This window comes from Cyprinus carpio, chromosome B24, assembly GCF_018340385.1.
Source record: "Cyprinus carpio isolate SPL01 chromosome B24, ASM1834038v1, whole genome shotgun sequence".
NCBI lineage: Eukaryota > Metazoa > Chordata > Actinopteri > Cypriniformes > Cyprinidae > Cyprinus > Cyprinus carpio.
In genome coordinates, this window is record NC_056620.1 from 5541526 (window position 1) to 5563192 (window position 21667).

The 21667-nt window shown below is 41.6% G+C and overlaps 1 pseudogene; it reads right to left on the reverse strand.

Annotated features, from left to right (window-relative positions):
• Positions 1-21667, reverse strand: part of LOC109049682 — a 55467-nt pseudogene that overhangs the window by 21415 nt on the left and 12385 nt on the right.

Sequence of the window (21667 nt, forward strand, 5' to 3'; positions counted from 1 at the left end):
CTTTTGCTTGAGCAATTTAATTTTCACTGCAGTTTATCCATTCTACAAACATTATTGCCCAAAACATTAAAAATAAGAGGGCACATAAGTAACTTGAATTTTCTCAAACAAGAATTCATTTTAACTGACCAAGCCAATATGAAATCCTAAAGAGGAATCCATCTTTTTGCACAAGAAATTACCATTAGTTTTGCGTGACAAGTAAACCCATGAAAAATAAAACCTACCAGTTGTAAAATGTCTTCATCTTTTGGCATCACGCAGAGCTCCAGAGATGTGTCACTGCAAAGAAAAGTTTTGAAAGTTAAAATGCAATATCACAGATGATGTCATGACTACAGTCACAAGTACAGTGCTTTCTTTTAGTAAATTCAAGAACAAGGAAGGACTTCTAGCTGTTAATTCCAACTAAAATTACACAATAAACAGCATATTCATTAAACTTCCTCAAGGATTAAGAGATTTATCCAGATCAAGACTTTAGCAGGAAGAGATAATCAACCCACAAAATGAGGGAAAAAGGAGCATATGTATACAGATCAGCAAGTATTCCTGGTTTAGGTCAAATTTAAGTAAAAACAAACAAACAACAAAAAAAAAAACATAAAAATAAACAAATAAACCTGACTATTTACCAGACCAGGGGTCTCATTTATAAACACAAAATGGGCATAGAAAATTCGTACGCAATTTTCCACGCACATATCGGGATTTATAAAAAATAAACTTGCCGTAAATATGAATGCAACGTACGGACATTCTAGACCATTGTCACAGTCATGGACTTTCTGTTCCTTTTCTGTTATCCCTATTTGGTCATGTTCCGTTCCTCGTTTTGTTAATTGATTAATCCCCACCTGTTTCCATTCCCCTCATTACTTTCCTTGTGTTTAAATACCCTGTCTGTTCAGTTCCTTTTTGTCCGCTATTGATGATGATGATGATGTTTAATGTTCGACTATTTGGATTTGTGTTTGGATGTGCCCTTTTCTCCTGGGAATCATTAAAAGAACTCTTTATATATATCTTCTTCTTCGAGAGCTTTACTCAGCACGCCAGCCCGGGCGTGACAGAATAGCGGACCAAAACAGTTTAGCGGCGTTTTTTCTTTTCGTGTTTTTTTTTTGTTGGTTTTGCCCCCTCTCGGAATGGAGATCCCAGGCGTCCGACTCCTATGCCTGGAGCAACTGGACCGTTCGCTGGAGGACCATACCAGGGACTTTTTCGATCTGGCGTGCCTTACAGACTTCCCGGACCGCGCGCTCAGTGCGTTTTACTATGCTGGCCTGAGCGAGCGGTGTAAGGCACGCCTCCCAGCGAGCGGTCCCAGAGAGGATTTCGCCGCGTTCGTGGAGTGGGTGCTGGAGCAAAAACGGATCTCCGTTCACCGTCTGCCCCGCTGAGGAGGAGATCTCCAGCCCCACTCCCGACCCAGAGACCAGCCAGCCGTCACCCCGCTGCACGGGAGCTAGAGACCGCCGCAGCCGCAGAGCCCGAGCCTATCGCCGACAGGGAGGAGGAACTCGAGAGCGCGACTGACCAGGTGTGTGAGCCGGCAACCCCGTGCGTCGTGGGACGTTTGGTGGAGATCGAGGGCGTGGAGGAGCGCCCCCGCCCACACTCCTGCGACTGAAGGTGAGCTGCATGTGGTTTCTGGGAAGTATACAGAAGAAATTATGGATCTAATAGACTGGTTTGGGGAGGTTATTCCTGATCCTTCTGTTCCTTCGCTGGTTCTGTCCAGCCCTGATCCTCCTGTGTTCCCTCCCAACCTCCCTCTCCCACCTCCTCTTCGACCTGTCAGTTCCTCTGCTCCTCTTCCGCTGGTTCCGCCCAGCCTCGACCCTTCTGTTTCTCCGCTGGTTCCGTCCAGCTCTGACCCTCCTGTTTCTCCGCTGGTTCCGCCCAGCCTCGATCCTTCTGTTTTTCCGCTGGTTCCGCCCAGCCTCGATCCTTCTGTTCTCCGCTGGTTCCCGTCCAGCTCTGACCCTCCTGTTTCTCCGCTGGTTCCGCCCAGCCTCGATCCTTCTGTTTCTCCGCTGGTTCCGTCCAGCTCTGACACTCCTGTTTCTCCGCTGGTTCCGCCCAGCCTCGATCCTTCTGTTTCTCCGCTGGTTCCGTCCAGCCCTGATCCTCCTGTTTCTCCGCTGGTTCCGCCCAGCCTCTGACAATCCTGTGTTCCCTCCCAACCTCCCTCTCCCGCCTCCTCCTAGACCATGTCAGTTCCTCTGCTCCTCTTCCGCTGGTTCCGTCCCAGCCCTGACCCCTCCTGTTTCTCCGCTGGTTCCGCCCAGCCCTGACCCTCCTGTTTCTCCGCTGGTTCCGCCCAGGGCTCAGATTCTCCTGTGTTTCCTCCCATCCTCCCTCTCTCATCTCCTCCTAGACCAGCCAGTTCCTCGTCCTCATCCCCGCTGGTGCCAGTCAGTCCCGCAGCTCACCCTCAGTCCACGCCATCTGGGCGCGGAGTTTCGCCGCAGGACTTCCAGTCACCACCTCCACCTGGGCGTGTGGATTCCCTGCCTCCGCCTCCAGCCTCCGAGTCCTGGACTCCTCCTCGGTCCTTCGACCCGGCGGCTCCGCCTTGGCTCCTAGCTCCCTCGTCTCCACCGTGGCCCGGCATCCCACCTGCTCCACCGGGCTCCCTCGTCCCTCCGGCTCCACCTTGGTCAGTCGTCGACCATCCGCCGCCTCGGGACTCCATTCCTCTGGCTTCGCCTCGTCGCTCCATCCCTCCGGCTCTGTCAGGCTCCTCCTTCCCTTCGGCTCCACCTCCATCCTCAGTCACTCCGGCTCCGCAGCGGTCTTCCGGTTGCCCGCCTCCGCCTTGGTCGCCTGAGCCTTCTGCTCCGCCTTGGCCCTCCGGATCCTCGGGGTCACCCTGGCTCTGCGGTTGCTCGGCTCCGTCCTGGACTCCTCTGCCATCGGCTCAGTCTCCGTCAGTCGGCGCCCCTGGTGTTGTCGGCCCCCCCCTCCACCATGGCTCCTCCCACCGTCGACTCCACCATGGGCCGCTTTCCTGGCTGGCCTCTGGATATCCATCTGGCTCCTACTGCTCCGGGCTCCTCCATGGCTCCTCCCTCCATCCACTCCCCCCTGGTACCATGCTCCATGCTCCTTCTCCATTGCCTGCTCCTTGCCTGCCCCACGCCCACCTCCTGAACCCCACCCTCCCTCCGCTGGACTATCTCTTTCGGTGCGAGGACGCACCGTTCCGGGAGGGGGCGAACTGTCACAGTCATGGACTTTCTGTTCCTTTTCTGTTATCCCTGTTTGGTCATGTTCCGTTCCTCGTTTTGTTAATTGATTAATCCCCACCTGTTTCCATTCCCCTCATTACTTTCCTTGTGTTTAAATACCCTGTCTGTTCAGTTCCTTTTTGTCCGCTATTGATGATGATGTTTGATGTTTAATGTTCGACTATTTGGATTTGTGTTTGGATGTGCCCTTTTCTCCTGTGAATCATTAAAAGAACTCTTTATATATATCTTCTTCTTCGAGCGCTTTACTCAGCACGCCAGCCCGGGCGTGACAGAATAGCGGACCGAAACAGTTTAGCGGCGTTTTTTCTCTTTGCGTGTTTTTTTTTGTTTTGTTTTTGCCCCCTCTCGGAATGGACATCCCAGGCGTCCGACTCCTAGCCTGGAGCAACTGGACCGTTCGCTGGAGGACCATACCAGGGACTTTTTTTCGATCTGGCGTGCCTTACAGACTTCCCGGACCGACGCGCGTCAGTGCGTTTTACTATGCTGGCCTGAGCGAGCGGTGTAAGGCACGCCTCCCCCAGCGAAGCGGTCCCAGAGAGGATTTCGCCGCGTTCGTGGAGTGGGTGCTGGAGCAAAACGGATCTCCGTTCACCGTCTGCCCCCGCTGAGGAGGAGATCTCCAGCCCCACTCCCGACCCAGAGACCAGCCAGCCATCACCCCGCTGCACGGAGCTAGAGACCGCCGCAGCCGCAGAGCCCCGAGCCTATCGCCGACAGGGAGGAGGAAACTCGAGAGCGCGACTGACCAGGGTGTGTGAGCCGGCAACCCCGTGCGTCGTGGGACGTTTGGTGGAGATCGAGGGCGTGGAGGAGCGCCCCCCCGCCCACACTCCTGCGACTGAGGGTGAGCTGCATGTGGTTTCTGGGAAGTATACAGAAGAAATTATGGATCTAATAGACTGGTTTGGGGAGGTTATTCCTGATCCTTCTGTTCCTTCGCTGGTTCTGTCCAGCCCTGACCCTCCTGTTTTTCCTCCCAACCTCCCTCTCCCACCTCCTCTTCGACCTGTCAGTTCCTCTGCTCCTCTTCCGCTGGTTCCGCCCAGCCTCGACCCCTTCTGTCCCTCTCCGCTGGTTCCGTCCAGCCCCGACCCTCCTGTCTTCTCCGCTGGTTCTGCCCAGCCTCGGCCCTTCTGTTTTTCCGCTGGTTCCGCCCAGCCTCGACCCTTCTGTTTCTCCGCTGGTTCCGTCCAGCTCTGACCCTCCTGTTTCTCCGCTGGTTCCGCCCAGCCTCGATCCTTCTGTTTCTCCCTGGTTCCGTCCAGCTCTGACACTCTGTTTTCTCCGCTGGTTCCGCCCAGCCTCGATCCTTCTGTTTCTCCGCTGGTTCCGTCCAGCCCTGATCCTCCTGTTTCGCCGCTGGTTCCGCCCAGTCCTGACAATCCTGTGTTCCCTCCCAACCTCCCTCTCCCGCCTCCTCCTAGACATGTCAGTTCCTCTGCTCCTCTCCCGCTGGTTCCGTCCAGCCCTGACCCTCCTGTTTCTCCGCTGGTTCCGTCCAGCCCTGACCCTCCTGTTTCTCCGCTGGTTCCGCCCAGCTCAGATTCTCCTGTGTTTCCTCCCATCCTCCCTCTCTCATCTCCTCATAGACCAGCCAGTTCCTCGACCTCATCCCCGCTGGTGCCAGTCAGTCCCCGCAGCTCACCCTCAGTCCGCGCCATCTGGGCGCAGAGTTTCGCCGCAGGACTTCCAGTCACCACCTCCACCTGGGCGTGTGGATTCCCTGCCTCCGCCTCCAGCCTCCGAGTCCTGGACTCCTCCTCGGTCCTTCGACCCGGCGGCTCCGCCTTGGCTCCTAGCTCCCTCGTCTCCACCGTGGCCCGGCATCCCACCTGCTCCACCGGGCTCCTTCGTCCCTCCGGCTCCACCTTGGTCAGTCGTCGACCATCCGCCGCCTCGGGACTCCATTCCTCTGGCTTCGCCTCGTCGCTCCATCCCTCCGGCTCTGTCAGGCTCCTCCTTCCCTTCGGCTCCACCTCCATCCTCAGTCACTCCGGCTCCGCAGCGGTCTTTTCCGGTGCCCCGCCTCCGCCTTGGTCGCCTGAGCCTTCTGCTCCGCCTTGGCCCTCCGGATCCTCGGGGTCACCCTGGCTCTGCGGTTGCTCGGCTCCGTCTTGGACTCCTCTGCCATCGGCTCAGTCTCCGTCAGTCGGCGCCCTGGTGTTGTCGGCCCCCCCTCCACCATGGCTCCTCCCACCGTCGACTCCACCATGGGCCGCTTTCCTGGCTGGCCTCTGGATATCCATCTGGCTCCTACTGCTCCGGGCTCCTCCATGGCTCCTCCCTCCCTCCACTCCACCCTGGTACTATGCACCATGCTCCCTCTCCATTGCCTGCTGCTTGCCTGCCCCATGCCCGCCTCCTGAACCCCCACCCTCCCTCCGCTGGACTATCTCTTTCGGTGCGAGGTCGCACCATTCCGGGAGGGGGCGAACTGTCACAGTCATGGACTTTCTGTTCCTTTTCTGTTATCCCTATTTGGTCATGTTCCGTTCCTCGTTTTGTTACATTGATTAATCCCCACCTGTTTCCATTCCCCTCATTACTTTCCTTGTGTTTAAAAACCCTGTCTGTTCAGTTCCTTTTTGTCCGCTATTGATGATGATGATGATGTTTGATGTTCGACTATTTGGATTTGTGTTTGGATGTGCCCTTTTCTCCTGTGAATCATTAAAAGAACTCTTTATATATATCTTCTTCTTCGAGCGCTTGACTCAGCACGCCAGCCCGGGCGTGACAACCATGCGTACGCACTCTTTTTCCTGGAGTGAGAAAAGTAATGAAGTAACAAAAGATTTTAAAATCTGTTTTCATTTCGATATACAATACACAATTACATTAAATATTCCACTCTCATTAATAGAGATAATCACTGAAATTACATAGTCATTACGCAGAAGTTAAAAATTATACGAATTTAGGCATGTTTAGTGGATACGCTAGATCACTTTTCCTGTGGCATGCTGTTTTAATGACAGCGAGGAGTGCTATAGGTGCACAATAATTCATCTTCAAATTAAACTGCATAGGCTATCTCAAGTTATGAGAAAATATTTTAGTCAGAACAATGATCTTTCAATGACTTCGATACTGTGGCGGACACTGCTGGATTCGGTGGAACGGTCTATATCGTCTGGTTTGAATAGGTCCAGTGATAATATCTTACTGTACAAGCGCAGCTGCACGTTGGTGTTGATGCAGTGTGAAGGTTTGTCCACGACTTTATGAAAATTTATACTGTATTTGAAGGATACAACTTGAAGAAAATGGTAATTTGCCTGTTTTCTTTTTTAAAATTGGCTACTCTGTCAGTGACTTGCTGAGTCAGACAATTCTATTTACACTGCAATAAATATACGCTAAAAATAGCTAAAAGATGTTCACCTTATCAACAAAACTGCATAAATTAAATTTGATTTAAATTGTTTAAAACAACTGAAATACTATTTGGCCAGTGGAAAAGAATGAGATCAACTCTATTATAAAATATTTATCTGAGAACTATTTTAAATAGTTTTGTTTTTATGGATTATGATATACTTATGCTAAAACATAACAAGAATACTGGATGATTTTAGCAATAAAAATGGAATTTATACTCCGTATCTCATATTTCCTTGATGTCTTGTACCTTTAACTGTGTTAAATATGGTGTCACTGGGATGGGAATATGCATGGAAATGATATGCAGATGAGGTTATCCATAGTAAAACTAGGTGTTGTAAGCTCCATATATGGTGATTTCGGGGAGGAGTCAGGATGGAGATGCACATACGCTCATCTTCCCCTGACTGAGGCTTATAAAGGGATTTTTGCGCAGGTTCTGGTGTACACATGGTTTTATAAATCTGAAAACTTTTGTGTGTATGCAAAATCTAACTTTTGTGCCTACGTACACTTTTAGGATGAAATCTATGGAGAGTTTTATAAATGAAACTTATGATTTTTAACTATGGATCTTTAACTATGAATCTTGGGCTGAAATAATGGGCTGAGGTTGGAAGATCAGGTTGCAACATTACCTGTTCTGAATAAGGGCAATCTTGAGAATGATGCTTTCTCCGTTGACTTTTACAATACGATCCCCTGTAGGAAAGAGAAACAGGAAGTAGTTGCTGTAGCTCAGTTATGTAAATGCATGTTTTATAAAATGCTTTGAATCTATACACAGGCTTGGAAGCTCTTTAAAGGTTTTTACAAACTAAGTCTGAAATTTTCATATGTGTTTTTTTTGTATTCGTCATCCTAAAAATTCGTCATGCACAGAAACCTTAGACACCGTTGCGAAAAAATTCGCAAAACAACACAAAATGGAGTCTTCTAGCAGTGAGGATGATTTTGTTGTCCTCTCTCATTAAAAAGAGAAAAAGAAAGTGGAAATATTGGGTCCATCTAATGCTCAGATTGCATAGAGAGGAGTTCCAGCTCATCAAGGAGCGGTTCAAAGTTTACTACAGGATTTTGATGCTTTGATAGCAATACTAGAGCCAGATATTTAAAAGAAGACCACCAATTTCCTTGAACCAATTGTTTCTGAATACAGACTGGGAGTTTGTCTAAGGTATGGACACACATGGACCAAACTGTGTTACTGGAAAGGTACACACCAGGCATTGAAACCAGCATACAATTTTGGCTTTTGCTTCTAGGGTGGCTCTGAATCATCAAAACACCTCTGAAAATGCTTGCTACGAATGCGAAAAATGCAGAAAATCAAATCCCATCCTAGTTTTTTAATGACGGACAAAAGTTTCAGAGGCAGTGTGTAAATGTGATTGACACAGCGTGGGGTTGTATGGGGTTGACTCAGTGTGCAATGACCTTAATGATCCTCCGAGGAACTGATGATCCACATAATTCAGTGGTAAGAATAATTAAAGATTTGAACAGGAACTCAGAGCCTTTGAGTAAGTATGTTCAGATATGTTGACTGATTTGAGCTGAAGATGAGATTCACATGAAGACAGTCAGAGTGGGTCAGCAGCAAGAGATTGTGAATAAATGTGGCAACATATGTTACAGACCCTCCCAAATGACGACATCAAGGAAGTAGTAATAACTCCTCAAAGTTTCTTCGGGTTCAGACTGATCACACTTACGTAACACTTCAGCTGCTTATGATGAAGTTCTGCCAGTTAATTTTGGATGTTGGCTGGTAGTATGACCTCTTGCCTGGTTTACCTCCAACTGTTAAGTAGTGATGCTTTCATGCCTCATTGAGCACAGATTTATGTCTTAAGGGGGCCAACCAGAAGGATGTTTTCGCTGTCTATTTGTGCTATTTTTATGCTGGTGTATGTAGATATGCATCAGATGGACGTCTTTGAATGCTGTGTTTTTAAGACGGCAAAATAGTTCAAACTTTTCAACAAAATCTCAGCTGGAGCTCAATGTCAATGGTAAAACAATGGACAAGGGATGACGCAATATACCGGTATTGACGGTTACTGTGTTAATTAAAATGAATATATATTGATATCATCTTAAAGGGACAGTTTACCCAAAAATGAAAATTCTATCATTAATTATTCACCCTCATGTCATTCCAAACCCGTAAGACCGTCGTTTATCTTTAGAACACAAATTAAGATATTTTTGATGAAATATGGGAGCTTTTTAGCCCTGCATAGAAAGCAACGCAACTACCATGTTCACTGAAAGGTAATTAGGACATCGTTAAAATGGTCCATGTGACATAGGTGGTTCAACCATCATGTTATGAAGCTATGAGAATACTTTTTGTGTGCATTTATTCAACAATTTCATCTGTTCTGTGTCAGTCTCCCCCGCCATTAATGGGAGTACCACGATACATGCTTGTGGTGCTGCTGACACAGGAGCAGGCGTTCTGACATAGAACGCAGGTGCGCTGCACCTCAAGTCACTATTTTTGTTTTCTTTGTGTAAAATGTGTCACATGGACTACTTAAATATGTCCTTACTACCTTTGTGGGCCTTGAATGTGGTAGTTGCATTGCTGTCTATGGAGGGTCAGAAAGCTCTCGGATTTCATCAAAAATATCTTAATTTGTGTTCCAAAGATGAACAAAGGTCTTACTGGTTTGGAACGACACGACGGTAAGTAATCAATGACAGAATTTGAATTTTTTGGGTGAACTATCCCTTTAATACACACACAATCATAATGTAAATAATGCAGCGCCATATGGTTGACACTCCAATATTGCACTTTAATGTTGTTTTCACCTAGCTACAGCTACTGCTGCCACACAAAATCATGTTCGATTAGATGATGGATGAAAAGGAGACACTCGCTTTCAACACTCGAGAGAAAAAAAAAAAAAGAAAAAAAAAAAGATCCTGTCAGTGTGGGAGTTTTTGGATTCCGTAAAAACAAAAACAACAACAACAACAACAACAAAAACCTAGTCTGCAGGAAATTTATATATACGATTTTGTAACATTTTTGGTTACAAACCATCTCTCCAATTCCCTAAAGTTGTGTTTTGCGTGCGATTCATTGACCAAAAAAAGAAAACACAAAATAAACAAAGTTAAAGATGAATTTGAATGATATTTTTTTTTTTTTTTTTTTTTATAAATGTCTATAGCTATTGTGATAATATCATTGTCGTATTCTTTTTGTCATGATATCATCTTCTGAAAATCTGATAGCATGACAGCCCTACAACAAACCAATCAGAATGTTATAGAGGAATTACAAGCATTTTCCATTTACTGAGTGTCTGCTACAACGTTACTGTCTTAAAACCCTAATTATTAATAACTGATGACAAGCCTACGCATTAAAAACATATCTCCAGATCCATGTGTTTGTCTGTACCTGTGCAGAGTCCAGCTCCATGCGCGGGGCCGCCCTCTTTCACCTGCTTGACAAAGATGGTGTCCATCGGCTCCAGTCTGTTCCGTTGTTTTCCTGATGGCATGATACACAGAGCAAGTGTTACTAAAGAGTTTAATCTGTTAAAGCATTAAAAATACACAAAATAAGCAGGAAACTTCAGATTTTTCATGATGTCATACAGGCCCTCTCTTTTCCTCTTGCATTTCTCAAACGAAACAGGTAATGTCTGACTCACACTGCTTTTCAGACTTACAGTATATCGCATGACAAGACAGCACATGTTACTCTACTTTACTCTAGTCAAACTCAGTGAATCTTCTGTGGCAATCTCTCATACACTGATCTGACTAAAGCATAAGATAATATAAGATATGAGCATGCCTACGTGTGAGAGTGTGTGTGCGCATATTTGATGGGATTAGATCATGCTGACAGCCGCATACCTGCAGGGATACACTGAGGGAAAGTACTGTATGTGTGCTGTCTGAAACATTGTAGCAACAAATATAACCTTTTATATAATACATAGAACCAACTGATTATCCACATTATGACACATTGCACTGAATAGTATGTAATATTAAATGATAATCCTGCATTAAAAAAAAAAAAAAAGTGAAAGTGAGGTGACATACAGCCAAGTATGGTGACCCATACTCAGAATTTGTGCTCTGCATTTAACCCATCCAAAGTGCACATACAGCAGTGAACACACACACACAGTGAACACACACCCGGAGTCAAACTCTCTAACCATTGGGCCACAACTTCCCCCATGCCATACTGTATCTGACCTGCTAACTCACCCACTACTTTTTAAGTAAGTAAGAATAAGTAAGAATCCTACTTTGCAATACACAGAAACTGCATACCAAAGCCTTTGCAAAAATGCATCATCTCTGGGACAGCTGTCACAAGCCACATATTGAATTATCAGATACTGTAGGCCAATAAGGATTCTGCATGTTTTCATCATTTTCTGTGCTTAAGACAAACTGTAGAATTCTGTGGAATGTTTAAACAGAGCTGACTAACCAAATTATTTAATAATCAAACACCCAATTGGCAGGAGAGGAATGCCAATGGCTTTTTTTGTTGTTAAAATTCTGCAGAAACCAAATGAATCAAATGATGGTAGATTATGTGCTGGCCTACATGTACTGCTGTCTGGGACCAGAAAAAATTAAAGCCACACCAGCACAGAAAAGTGCACTGCATAAAACATACAGCCACTAAACACACAAAATCACTGATATGTCTTACAAATATGCTTGCATGAACATATAGATATAGAAGTGCAGTATTTGAAGATGTGTTGTGTGGTGTCAGGCTCCCTCTACAAGCAGATAAGGTATTGCAGAACATTTTCACCACGTACTGAATGATGTAATACCTCACTGACCAAAATAGCATACTGATCAGCTCTGTTTCTGACATACATCTGGGCGTGTATGTAATGTACATGCATTAGGTTCCGACTTCATGTCATGACCTGAAAAACTAAGAGACAAAATGGATGTTTGAGTGTCAAGTCAATTGTATTTTCAATATAGATTGATTTAAAGCCACTTTACAGAAAATTCAGCCGTGAGCATCACAAAATTCAGTTTCAGGAATCAGTAGTTTCAAGTAGTGTAACAAAGCAGCTCTATAGAGACTAATACATTGGAAGTAAGTTAAGTGCTGCTGCTTCTACAGTAGTTTCATTTTCAAGCTTTAAATATGTCATTATGCCCCTTATAAGCAAGCCAAAGGTAACAATGGCAAGGAACCAAAAATCCATTTCCTCTGGCTTACAGGATGAGCAAATCCCGATTCCAAGTCCATATATTGCAACCGATAGTATTTAACTTAAAATAACAATAACTATATCAAAAATAGCATGTAGTTTGACCTACACATTAATTAAGCACTCCTTACATGCTTAATTATTGAATATGCGCTTGTAAGCTTCACATTTATATAAGCTGTCAAGTACAGAAGTTGTGGTATATGGTATGAACAACATGTGGGTGCAGTCGTGGATTGTAGGTGGGGGGAGTCAATGTGCAGCGCTCTCTTCCACCCTCAGTACCACGACTTGAGGTGAGACCCTTGAGCTAGGCACCGAACCCCCAACTTCTCCTCGGGCGCCGCAGCAATATGGCTGCCCACTGCTCCAGGTGTGTGTTCACTACTGTGTGTGTGTTCACTACTGTGTTTGTGCACTTGGATGGGTATCCATCCATCTGTGCAGAGCACAAATTCCACTCACTCACTCACAACATCTTTTCTCAATCAGTAGCCACAATGGTGGATATTTTATTATTATAATTATTATTATTTTGATTAGCCCTGATTTATCCAGTACTGAACATTCATTCATATCCTGTAGAGGGCAGTAATAATATGATCAATTGATGGTTTTACAGAGTAATGGGATACTATCAATATAGTGGCTCAGTAGGTTAATATTTTATTCTATTACATTTGAATTGTGGTTCAATCTGATAAGTATTGGCATCTCGTGAGAGGCTTTGGATAATATGATATGGCTCTTCCTCATCTATTGAATCAGGCTGCCAAGACTGTTTTTTTTAATGGCAGTGCTTTACTGAGAGGTGGAAATAGTCAAATGCTCCAGGATGTCCCACTGATACTATTACAGCCATCGTCTAATGGGCTGTGGACGTCAATCACAATATCCATGGTAAAGGCCATTTCAAAGGTACTTAAATCTGCAATGCTTTAGAAGACTTAGAATATAGAGTATGAGTTGTACACTGATCAGCCACAACATAAAAGCAACCTTGTTACTGCCATGTAAGTCCCCCTTGTGCTGCCAAAACAGCTCTGATGCACTGAGGCATGGACTTCACAAGACCTCTGAACTTGTCCTGTAGTATCTGGCACTGAGACATTAGCAGCAGATCCTTTAAGTCCTGCAAGTTGCAAGCTGGGCCTCCATGGATCTGATTTTGGTCCAGCACATCCCATAGAAAACACCATCAGATCAAGATCTGGGGAACCTTGAACTCTTAGTCACGTTCCTCTAACCATGTTCTCAAACAGTTTTTAGCAATGTGCATTATCTTGCTGAAAGAGGTCACTGCCATCAGTAAACACCATTACCATGTAGTGGTGTATGTGGCCTGTAACAATCTTAAGGTAGGTGGTACATGCCAAAGTAACATCCATGTGAATGCCAGGATCCAACATTTCCCAGCAGAACATTGGCCAAAACATGCTGGCCTGCCTTCTTCTCATAGCACATCCTGCTGCCACGCCTTACCCAGGAAAATGATGTACAGTGTGTGCACCATCCACCTGATCTAAAATGTGATTCAACCAGGCAACCTTCTTCCATTGCTCCATTGTCCAGTTCTAACACTCAAGTGTCCATTGTAGACGCTTTCGGTGGTGGACAGGGGTCATCATAGCTGGTTTTTGGCTATGCAGCCCCATATGCAACAAACTCTTATGCACTGTGTGTTCTGACACCTTTCTATCATTGCCAGTATTAAGTTTTTCATGACCCTGATACTGGCTCATCGATTGCCCTTCTAGGTGCTACTGTAATGATATAATCAATGTTTTTCACTTTACCTGTCAGTGGTTTTAACAGTGGTGGTCAGTAACGGAGTAGCTTTGTTACTGTACTTAAGTACATTTTTCAAGTATCTGTACTTTACTGGAGTAGTTTTATTTTGAGTAACTTCTACTTTTACTTCACTACATTCTAAAGCATAAGACTGTACATTTTTACTTCACTACATTTCATAAAACATATTGTTACTCCTTATAATATATCACATGCTCCGACACGCAGAAGCGGTGTCTGATTTAAAAATGAACTGATTCTTTTCAATGAACCTTTTAAATCGGTTCGCAAATCGCACCAAATGATTCATTCACAAATTATAATGATCCGATTGCAGCTGTTCTCGAGTCGACAACTCACTGATTTAAATGAACCGTTTAGTGCGAGTCTCTAGTGAACTGAATTCACAACCGGGAGATCTTGTGCGCGCGTGACTGATGCTGCTAAAAGTAAGTTACTAATGTCAAATTTTAGGATTAATTATTGTAACGGAAAACCATATTTAGGTCAAAACTGTCAGTTGTTTGTGAACTAAATCTGCTGTAAAGGGTGATCTATTTAAGCCCACTGAAATGCTTGAATGCAGACACATCAACATCCGTGTCATGTTTTAGGTCAAAAAAGGAAACATTAAAATTCATGCACGTTCAAATTCCCCGCTGCCGTAACTTTAACAGTTTTATTAAAAAGCTACGTGTGATGTCTGTTTTTATATTATCAACAGTATAAATTTTATATTGTTTGGATTAACTAGCCGAGTAGACAGATAGGCTATGAATGTTTCTTCATAACCATACTGAAAATTAAATATTGTTAGCTTATGCTAACTGTCTAGCTAACAAGCTTGCTGGTGATAAGTTGAGGTAATTTTTAGATATAAAGTCTAAATATTTTTATTCAACCACCTAGATCCCCCTTCCTCAAATCTTGCCTTGGAGGTCCAATGACCTAGATAGATTATATCTGGGGGAAAAGGAAAGGCTGTGATGTCCAGAACATGGTAACTACAGTAATTATCAAAGTGGGAAGTGATGCCCTCTGGGGGCATTTGGCCAGGGGTGTTTTTTTCTTTTTTATTATTTTTTTTTTACACCACACACAAGGTTTTAGAAGAAAAAAAATCATTATGAAAATATAATTATATTTTCCTTAAAATGTTCTTCCTAACTTCAGGCCTTGTTCTCATGTCATATATAACTGTGATGTTCTGCAAAACAACAAACTTTAAAACACTTTTTTCTTACTGGTGAAAATCAGATGGTCAAATCTGTTTTCTCTCAGGTACATGGCAGTGTAAGCTGCAAAGTGAACATTACTTTACTCTCATCAACATAGTCCATATCAAAAACAAAAATATATCTTGACTCCATATATTGGTTATTTTGAGCAGTATAGGATTATAAAAAATATGTGCGGATATAAAATTAAATTATGAAGCCTATATAAAATTGCTAAATAAATCTATCAGTACTTTTTTTACTTAAGTACATAAAAAAATTGAGTACTTTTGTATTTTAACTCGAGTAAAACTGAAAAAGAAGTACTTTCTTTTACTTTTACTGGAGTTATATTTTATTATACGTATCTGTACTTTTACTCAAGTACTTGATTTGTGTACTTCTTCAACCACTGGGTTTTAATGTTGTAGCTGATCAATATGTACTAGATGAATGTTACTTTTAATGTGGTTTTATTGTACTTATTCGCTTTTGTTGTATGAAAGGCACAACATGAATAATTCAACATGCTCCTTTGTACAGTATTTCAAGAAAATGTAAAGGTGAATAAATGACAAAACCTGCATTTTCAGAAGAACAATTAATTTGACTGTTAAAGCATCTCTGTAGAGTTGAGAAACTAACAGCTATAACTCTAGTCTGATCTGAATGTGTCCAAATGTGTGATGATGTTTCAAAAAGGCTGGTGTGCCAAATTCTCCACTGTCCCTTGGGTGACTCATTCAAAACATGCTTTTTCTTTAACACATCAATAGAGGGCAGAGTAGGGCACACTGAATAAAACGTCTTTGTTTGGACAGGTTTGTGTAACCCCCCAGCATCTGGAATCTCTTTTGTAAGTCTGTGTGAGTGTGTATGGGCTTGTGAATAAAGAACAATGCTTCCACAACAAACATGCAGCTTTTACTGGACACAGTTTGCTTCTCACTAGCTTCCAGTATAAAACAAAAATCCCCAAAATTTAGTTCATATACCAGTGTTCTCTTCTCCAGGGATCTTTCTTCTTTCAGTGTGAGGTATATAAAGTAAATGACTGATGTTTTCAGCTTGAACTTCACTCACCCACAAAAACCCAGCCAGTGTCAACACACTATTGTGAGAAATCAAGGCCTGTTCTGCTGTAGGCAGTCTGCACCTGCACCTCAAACTGCTCGCCCGGCCGGTATGTGCGGAACCGGTGTCAGGCGGTCAGGTATAGAATGCTCTAAGGTTTGTGGGGCAAATGAGTTCAACCCAAAACCAGGCTCTGTGGGAACTTCCTGAACCTCTTGATTTACTGATTTACATTTAGCTCTACCGTCTAAAATCACCTTCATTCTTCACTCAGGCATAAAAAGACATTTTAAATTTGGAGAGTAATAGTGTTTTGGACACATAATGTGCTTCACATTAACAAAACTTGGAATAATTAGGATATTTTTTAATGCTTTTCAAAGAAGACTCCTGTGCTCACCAAGGCAGCAAAAATACAGTAAAAACAGCAGTATTGTGAAATATTTATCAAATTTAAAATAACTGTTTCTATTATCAATGTTAAAACATTGCTTTTTTGTTGTTGTTTTGTGGAAGAGGTGATACTTTTTTCAGGATTATTTGATGAATATCTACACACACACACACACACACACACACACACACACACACACATATATATAGTAATAATAAAAATGTGAATTTAAATACATGATCAATTCTGTCACTTTACACATTCTAATGGGTCCTTGCTGAATAAAAAATATTAGCCTAGTTTATTATTTTTTTTACAAAAAAAGTTTTCAACAGTAGTACATATAGTATATAATTTCCATTAAAATACTAAGCAGCAAAAACTGCTTTCAACAATTGAAAAAAATAAGAAATGTTTCTTGAGCACCAAATTAGCATATTAGAATAGATTTCTGAAGGATCATGTGATACTGAATGAAGTTATGGCTGCTGAAAATTCAGATTTGCCATCACAGGAATAAAACACATTCTAAAATATATTAAAATAGAACATTTTAGATTGTAATAATATTTCACAATATTATTGGTTTTACAGCAAATAAATGCAGCCTTTATGAGCATAAGAGATGTCTTTCAAAAAGACTTTAGCCTGAGACAGTAAGCATACAAAAATGGTGAAATCTTTATAATATCCCCATCTCCAAGCCTGATTGACTGACTGCACATATTCGTAATGTGTTCTCTAGCTGATACAATTCGCTCTGCCAAACTCTGCTCTATATGCTTTACTCTAGTATTTTCCACTCTTCTCTATTTGACCTAATCTTTCCTCCGTCTTTTTTCCGTCTCTGTGTGTGTTATTTTGGCTAAAGTCTCTCGTGCGCAGCTGGCCCTCCTGTTGTTTTGTGTTGGATAATGTTGTTTGGCAGCGGTTGGGAGGACGCCCATTCCCTTGATTCCCCTCAACATTACACAGCAGGGCCAAATTCCTGCACAACACAGCACAGACTCTTTCTCTCTGTCTCTCGCTCTCAGACAGTGGAGGGAGAAAGGGAATAATTAGGGAACTGGACTTGGTATGCTGCACAAGTGTAAAAGACATGAATGCCCATCATTCATCTGACTCTGGTGAACAGAAAACTGCAGGAACTACTTTGCAAGATAGTATTATGACAGTGCAGCGAAAACTCTGATGATCCATGAATTTTTAAAAATTAAAAAAAAAAAAAAAGTTTAATAATTTAATTTCTCAAATTAATAAAAGGAAGTCCTGAATATATTTATATTTCATTCCCAAATATACTCATATCTGTTTCTAATATGCTCTAAATGGCAAGCCATTTTATTTAAAATCCAGTAAAAACACTAAAAGATCACTGTGTGTTACTTATCATCACTTTGAGCTGTCAGTCGCCTAGAAACCACTCCTCACAAACACCATGCATTTCAATAAAAAAGCTGCACAAGCTGCCACCTCTCTATTGAACACACCACAAAACATGTCATTAATGCATCAATCAACCCAACATAGAGATCACTGTAGTGACCTTGGTCAACCAGAGTTTTGAAAATGGCAATACCACAAGTATCTACATAGAGAGCATGATGATAGACCTACAGTATAGGTTGGTATTTGAGATGATCAACATCTGCTGGTAACGGTGCTTACTTACTTGATTGGGAGAAGTGTACAATCTTTTCACAAGGAATGGTGGGCAAAGTGGTCAGTTGATGGCTTCATAGTGGCCAAATGTCAGCCTATTAATCAGCCTTTTACTACAATAAAGTCGGCTTTCACCTGACAAGACAACCAGACCTCAACACTGGCCATATCATAAACATGTGAAAGTTAACACTAGTTTTATAGTTTCTTCAGTCTGGATGTACATGTAAGCAGTTTATGAAGCATAATGCAGAATGTAACCGTAAATGCTTCAAACACAAGTATGCTACAATTTTTTTATATATATATATATATTTTTTTTTTTTTCACATTATTTCACTGTATCAAATAATGAATCTAGAAAAAATAAATTAGGACTGATATTACTTCTAAAGTCAGGTCAAGTGCATTGTATTATGGCATACAGTATTCCACATGCTAAGCTCTGTTGTATTACTGCAACTAGCTTAGCAAAAGTTTGCATACTGCACATAGTGCACATACTACATAGGGCCTTAAAATTTATGTGATGTGGAAAATGGAATTTACTGTAAAACATGGAATGTCAATGAATTTAGTAAATTTAAGATTAATAATTCAAAATATGAATTTCCTCTCCAAAGCTTATTTGTTTACCTCAATGTTTGATTGTAAATTTGTAATAAATCATAAAACATAGACATTTTGATTAATTACAATTAGAATAGAACTTTTGGAGGAAATAAAGCAGATTTCAACGTAATTATTTATTTAATTAGTAACAATAATAGGGCTATTATTGTTCCAATTTAAATACATTATTAAAGTGTTAGATTTATGATTAAAATTGATTAGGCATGCATTTTTAATTAATTCATCTTTAATTAAAATTTATTTTTAAAAGGTACTTGAAAATTTTAAACAGAAAACAGAATTTCGAATCAACGAATTAATGCAATTTTGAAAAAAAAAAAAAAAAAAGATTTCAAAAATATTACTTAAAAAGTATGGTTCTGTGTATGATTCCAAATATGTGACCCTGGACCACATAACACGTTTTTTAAATTGAGATTGATACATCATCCGAAAGCTGAATAAATAAGCTTTCCACTGATGTATGGTTTGTTAGGACAGGACAATATTTGGCGAGATACAACTATTAGAAAATCTGGAATCCGAGGGTGCAAAAAAATCTAAATATTAATAAAATCACCTTTCAAGTTGCCCAAATGAAGTCCTTAACCATGCATATTACTAATTAAATATTAAATTTTTATATATTTACAGTAGGAAATTTACAAAATATCTTCATGGAACATGATCTTAATATCCTGATGATTTTTGGCATAAAAGAAAATTCAATAATTTTGATTTTAACCCATACAATGTTTTTTTGGCTATTGCTAAAAATATACCCCAGCAACTTAAGACTGGTTTTGATGTCCAGGGTCACATATAAGTCCCAACACATAACCAGCGCTGGAGGTAATGCATTAGAAGTACCATGAGATATGTAATCAGATTACTTTTTTTCAAGTAACTAGTAAAGCAACGCATTACTTTTTAAATTACAAGAAAAATACGCCAGTTACTTTGTTTTCCCTTTTACTGACAGACAGCTCTCCTGTTCCCATGTTGAGAGAAATCGGGAGTAAGTGCAGAGGCACTGTGTGCACTGTGTAAACATGATGCTTACTGTATAGTTCTAGACTGAATGTGATCATGCATTTACTCATCTCACTTGCACAAAAACAGATTCAGTATCCCTCAAAATTAATAAAAGCAGTGAAATGCAAACTGACACAAATATGACACAAACCTGTTAAATAACACAAATATCCTTTGCATCTCCTTCAGCCTGAGGCTTATTCATTTCACTTTTAGTGTGAAAGCGCTTTACATTTGCCAAAATAGAACTTTTTTATATTAAAAACAAACAAGCAAGCCAAGCCTAGCTAAGAAAAACTAACGCAAAAGTAACATATTAACACATTACATAAAAGTTAACACAATTTTTTGATTTTTTTTGTTGTTGCGCAATATTGTAATGCATAACTTTTAAAAGTAACTTTCCCCAACATTGCACAAAACACTGGACCTGCTCATCTGTAATCAGGTGCAGGAACACACTGAAGGTTGAGGACAGCAGCCAAGCTTTTGTGTGACAGCCAAGCCAAAAATACATTGTTTTTTGAGAACCCAGAGCTCTCTTATTTACGAGCGGAGCATTCTCCATATCTACTGCAGTCAGGCAGCACTAGTGTAATAAAGCAGCGGAGACACAAGAGTCCGTGTCTGGAGTGCATCCAAATCAAGTCACGTAAGGTGGGGTTTTAACTGGTCCTCCAAGAATTGTGTGGAATTCTATTTGCTTGTGCTATTGCTCCCATCCCTGTCCTCATGGACGCCACCCAAAACACTGGCAAGAAAATAAAATGAAATGAAATATCTCTGGCATGTATTTTCACAGAAAAGAAAAACAAATATTTGAACAGATGTTGACTTTTTTTATTTTTTACAGCATCTTTATTCAACTGTAGCAAAGTCTTAAAGCAAAACACAATAGGGGGAATTCACTACAAATGAACTGTGACCGCAGATATGAAATATTTATTGTCCGCATTGTTTTAAGGTATAATTCAAATCATACAATGGAGCAAATAAACTGATCACAAGGGAAAATGGTCACTGATACACAGAAATGCAGAGTAACCTTCCTACCTTTTCCTTTTGGAACTTGAGGGACTTAATTTAAAAATCTGATTCTACACTTCTAAAATGACTTCTACTCATCCATGTTTGATGTTTAATATACATGAGGAATGCCCCAATGAGTTTTCAATCTGAGCGGGGCAGTTGCTCATTGCATTTGTAGTTGGTTAGGACAAAATATTAATTGATTTTAATTCTTAAAAAAAAAAAAAACATAAATTAGTACATTTTATATTATACACAATTAACTTTCTTTGTCGCATCTGGATAGAACATTGTATTCTAATAAACCTGTATAATGTTAGCTTAATGTGTGTGGTTACAGCATCGTGTTAACTGCATCATGTAAACACTAATGAATTTTGGGAATTTGGTGTGTTCTATAATAAGAGGAAGGGTTTTTGCACAAAAACGAAAAATGGCACAACTGTTTAGTAAATGTGCCCCAATATGTGAGTTCAACACCCACCTCAGTGCAACACTTGCACATCTCATGTGAACAGATGATATGAACTGAGTGAAATTTATTCTGGGCTTTACAAAATTAAAGCAAAAACAACAAACACACAAAAACATTGTGTCATTCTTTCAAACACATTTTAAAGGCAGTAAGAGCACTGATCCCATAAAGCTGTTTATACACAACTCAAACTGGACAACATCCAACTATTCCACCCAGATTGTCTGCACGTGGAGAGCAGATCTCCATCCACACACACGTCAGACAAATAAACTTCCTAATTACTGTGAGGAAACATCTAGTCCTATGCAATGATAAGAAGCAAAAGAGGAAGAAAACATCCTAGTTTGTCTTGTTTGGTGACAAACCCAGAGGAAATTTCTCAGAGGTATTTCTTAGCAGACTTGAAATAAACTCTACACAGGCAAGCGACTGCAAAAAACTCAAACTTGATTTCACTCATTGTTGCAATCTGAAATGTGCCAGGATGTAATTCGTAA